This window comes from Doryrhamphus excisus, chromosome 4 (genome assembly GCF_030265055.1).
Source record: "Doryrhamphus excisus isolate RoL2022-K1 chromosome 4, RoL_Dexc_1.0, whole genome shotgun sequence".
Classification (NCBI taxonomy): Eukaryota; Metazoa; Chordata; class Actinopteri; order Syngnathiformes; family Syngnathidae; genus Doryrhamphus; species Doryrhamphus excisus.
The window spans coordinates 27,696,160-27,701,196 of record NC_080469.1 but is presented as its reverse complement, the minus strand read 5'-3'; the positions used below and the strand labels follow the sequence as shown (position 1 = coordinate 27,701,196).

Below are 5,037 nucleotides of genomic sequence, written 5' to 3'. Positions count from 1 at the left end.
AACCAGCAGCGCTCCACCCACGTACCGGAGAACCATCCCTGACGAGCCCTAAGGCAAGACTGGGGATGGGCAAAGACAGGGACAGCGATGCAGCAGAGCATAGGACCAGTGGCAGCAGACACCCAAACGCCCAGAAGAGCACCTTCCCCCCAGCAGGCCCCACTCCAAGGAGCATGTCCCCCATCCCCACACGCCACCCAGGCCCCTGTCCCCATGAGCAGGATCAGGCCCCCTCCCAACACACAGCCCGGTCCCCGCAGCAGCCACCACAGCACAGCAATGCCAAGCCACCACCGTAGACTTCAGGCCACCAGCAGCGCGGACCCCACTGCCTGGAGGCCGGTGAACGACCCCCAAGGGCACGTTGGTGCCCGCGACCCAGGACAGACCCAGGGAGGTAGCGCCAACCATGACCCTAGGGCAAGCCCCGGCATCAGCTGGTTTGAAATTGACTTTTAATTACTGAAGTGTGTGTGAGGGTTGCCTTGCTTTTATGCTTTTAAGGATGTTCTTTTTCGTTGGCAGGTGCTGAGGGCCCAGAGCGGCAGCGGTTTCCCTGTTGGTCCCCTTTTTTCCCATTTTTGGTTTACTGAGTCACGGGTGCAGTGTGGTTTGGATCCCTCCCATTATGTTACTGCTGTCGTGGTAAGCCCCAGCCCAGGCCTCTTTTCTTTTTGACTCCTCCCATCACCACTTTATTTGTATTATTCATGGTTTGTCACTCATTTTAAGATAATCGTTTAATAAAATAACTATTTTTATCATTGTAAATCACAATCTTGTTCTGTGGGATTTTGGGGATTAATGTAGAGTTTGTGATTGATCAAACCTGTTACATCCTGGGGTGAAAGTCCCCATGTGGCGTTGTCAGCAAACTACCTACCCCGCTCGCTTTGCCACACACGCAATGACACCACAGCCCCTCCATGCAGGCCAGTGATGCACCCAATCAGTCATCTGGGAAATATGGATTGTGTGTCCAAACTGGGGACAGATGCTTGTGTATACACCTTCAGAGATCAAGCACATGTCCTTGTTCCCATGTTTTTGTAAAAGTAGGAATTGAACGGCCATGTTTCACCCAGTTTCGAACCGGGGATCTTTTACATGTGAATGGGGATCAATGGGGAATGGGCTGTGAAGAGGACTGGCGAGGTCACAAAGCAGTTGCCAAACAATGAATCACGACGATGTGTCCAAAGTGGGGGCAGAATGACAATTGTCCAAATGGACTTCTCCTTTGGAGGGAAAATTGTAGTTCATATAACATGTTCCAGAAATAATGAAATCACAATTGGAAATGAGGCTTGAAAGGTTTAAAAGCCAGCTGTGAAGAAAGCACCTGAGCCAACCTCAGGCTCACCTTAATGTCTTAGTGAACTCAAGGTTGGCTGGATGGGCGGGATTTTGAAGTTATGGTCCTTTTTCCAAACTATTTGCCAAGTCACAATGCAAATCAGGATTATGCTGAAAACCGTGCTTGAACCAGGGACCTTTAGATCTTCAGTATAACGCCCTCCCACCTGAGATATTTCAGCTGCTAAAGTGGCTCTCAGTCTGGGCTAAAAGTAGGGCAGTGTGACACTGGGTCTGTGCCACATAAGTTGCTGTGTACCTGGTCCAGTATGTTGTCATCTTGGGTTGGAATGTCCCCATGCTGGTAACGGGTGGGGAATACAGTCCGTTGATGAGAATAAGTGGTGCAGAAAATGGATGGATTTCATTGGTTGAAGTCTCCAGCTACCATAAAATTGTTCATGGTCCACAAGCCTCTGTTTTGAATTCCCCTTTGGCCAATTGACACCACATCAAAGATGGCGGCGCGCACAGACGCAGCGGCTCACGGCTCTCCCTTTCAGTGCTTTTTTGCTTATTTTATGTGTGTTTGTCTATGGACTCTATCCACGTATACATCGGCATTACTGTTGGAATAAAGCTGTATATATCATGTAATCACATTCAATAAGCTTGCTTCATATTATCCAAGTTACTATTACATGCACATAGATCACACGTTTGCATAACTCATCACATTCCTTTAGACACTCAATAACAGGATGTCTCCTTGAGACATTCTGCTTTCTCAAAATAAGCTTGATGTCTCCTATCTGTCTTTGCTTTCTCAAAATATGCTTGATGTTGAAACCAGTCTCAACCGTGTGAACTGTTCCCCCTCCCTTGATTGAGACCTATGTAATAGGGCACACCTAAGCTCTAATTAATAAAAAGAAGGAGAGCAGAGACTGTTTTCAGAGTAGGTTGGATGAATGTTACTGAACAGTCTCTGATCACTCTCCTTGCAAGCCTATATCTCACGTCTTTGTGTCTTCTTTCACAGTTAGTGATAATGTTCTGGGTTTAACCCTAACAATTACACCACTACACCCGACAGGACCTTGACCGACCAACACAAACTGGCAGTTTGCAGAGACTTTCATCGTCGACACAACATCCCAGACGAACTAGCGAGACCACCGGGCGCCCCGTGGATTGTTGTCGGGTCTGGAAAGAGGCGCAGGCGGCGTCGGGAGCGCAAGCAGAAGCGGGGTCGCAGGTCCGGCCTACTGCTACGGCTACGAAACAACCCACATAAGCCACCCCTGCCCAGCCTGTACCTCACCAACGCCAGAGCCATTACCCACAAAAAGGACGACCTGGAGTTACAGCTTGAGGGAAACCGCTACATTCGTGACTGTTGTGTTCTAATCATCACGGAGACCTGGCTCAAACCGACGATCCCCGATGCTAGCGTGCAGCTAGCCGGCCGCTCTCTACACCGCTGGGATCGAACAGAGAACTCCGGTAAGAGCAGAGGTGGGGGGGTCTGTATTTACGTGCATGAGGATTGGTGCAACAACAGCAAGATCATAGAGACTCACTGCTCCCCTGACATTGAGTACATGTCCGTAAGATGCCGGCCGTATTTTCTCCCGAGGGAGCTAACTGTTGTGATCGTCACCGCTGTTTACATCCCACCGGATGCTATCGCTAGCACGGCACTCTCTCTCCTGTTGAACGTCATCAATGAACATCAGCGGGCCCACCCTGATGGCGTTCATATTATAGCCGGGGACTTTAATAAGGCCAATTTAAAGACTGTACTCCCGAAGTTTCATCAGCATGTCAAGTGTCCAACGCGAGGAGCAAACACTCTTGATCATGTTTGCTCAAACATAAAGCACGGCTACAGAGCAACACCACTCCCCCACCTCGGACAGTCAGACCATCTCTCCCTGCTGCTCACTCCTGTATACACCCCCCTCAGACGCAGATCCAGACCCACCAAAAAGATCATCACCACATTGCCAGAAAATGCACTCAGTGAACTTCAGGACTGCCTCCAACACACAGACTGGGACCTATTTCAACATCAGGACCTGGAAACATACACAGTGACAGTACTAGACTATATCAAGTTTTGTATGGGAACTGTGTCTGTGGACAAAGTCATCCGGATTCTTCCAAACCAGAAACCCTGGATGACCAGCCAGGTCTGCTCCCTCCCCAAAGCCTGCAACTCTGCCTTCAGGTCAGGCGACAGAGCTCTGTACAGTACGGCTCGAGCTGACCTGAGAAGAGGAATAAAAACAGCCAAAGCGGACTGCAACAGGAGGATAGAGTCCCACCTCTCCAGCAATAGACCACGAGAGGTGTGGCAGGGACTGCAGAGCATCACTAACTTCAGAGGACGTGATGTGATGTCAGGAGACCTGAGCGTGTCTCTGGCAGAGGAACTCAACAGTTTCTTTGCCCGCTTTGAAACACCACAGCCACACTCATCTTCTCCAGGCCTGCCCCCAGCCCCTCCCCCCCCCCCCCCCCCCCCATTAACTGTAGGAGAGCATGACGTGACTTTCGCCCTGTTGCCCTCACCACCTGGAACAACAGCACAGCTATGCCAGGATGTGTATATATATATATATATATATATATATATATATATATATATATATATATATATATATATATATATATATATATATATATATATATATATATATATATATATATATAGTATATGATTTTTTTAAAATAATAATTAAAAAAAAACGCAGATCTGTGATGTACTGTTGTAAGTTCTATAATAAAAAAATAAAAAAACGTCCGATCTCAGACGCTAAGCAGGGGCCGGCCTGGTTAGTACTTGGATGGGAGACCGCCTGGGAATACCAGGTGCTGTAAGCTTTTTATGGTTTCTGCTCTTGCCTGACAGCAGAGGGCGCTGTTTGACACTTTTTGCTGGAGTCTAGTTTGGCCTGCGTCGCCTTCAAATAGGATCTTTTCAGTTGACCTGGTAGCTTATGGCCATGCTACCCTGAAAACGCCCGATCTCGTCCGATCTCGGAAGCTAAGCAGGGGCGGGCCTGGTTACTACTTGGATGGGAGACCGCCTGGGAATACCAGGTGCTGTAAGCCTAAAAAAAAAAAAAAACAATCTCGGAAATTAAACAGGGGCGGGCCTGGTTAGTACTTGGATGGGAGACCGCCTGGGAATACCAGGTGCTTTAAGCTTTTTATGGTTTCTGCTCTTGCCTGACAGCAGAGGGCGCTCTTTGACACTTTTTTCTGGAGTCTAGCCTGCATCGCCTTCAAATAGAATCTTTTCAGTTGACCTGGCACCTTACGGCCATACTACCCTGAAAAAAACGGTGAGAGCAGTTGCAGAGTAGATCACAGAGAGATATTTTTTGAGTTATATTCAGTTTTTTCTTTTCTATTGAAAGTGTTTTTTTTTCTTAAAAATTCTCTTTTGTGAATGTCCTCCCCCACCCCCCAAATTTGTGGCTGGTGGGGGGAGGGGCACTTTTTGTTTTAAACAAGGAGCACAAGTCAAGCTGGTAGCCAGGGAGCCATCAGACAAGGCTGCTGCCTATCCTAGGCAATTAGCTGTGGCAGTGGAAGTCGTGGGTGAGGGGGCCATTGCACCACTGGACAAGGGAATTGTTCTAAACTGTGGAACCATGACAGGATGCAGAATTAAAGGAAGAAATAGATACGAAGTCACAATGAAGGATATGGAGGGTAAAAAGAAGCTCT

At 48.1% G+C, this 5,037-nt stretch overlaps 1 non-coding gene across 1 annotated transcript; it reads left to right on the top strand.

Annotated features, from left to right (window-relative positions):
• Positions 1–4,297: 4,297 nt before the first annotated feature.
• On the top strand, positions 4,298–4,416 carry LOC131128839 (5S ribosomal RNA). The gene has a single exon (XR_009129723.1). It is a non-coding gene; the product is annotated as a 5S ribosomal RNA (ribosomal RNA).
• The last annotated feature ends 621 nt before the right edge of the window (positions 4,417–5,037 follow it).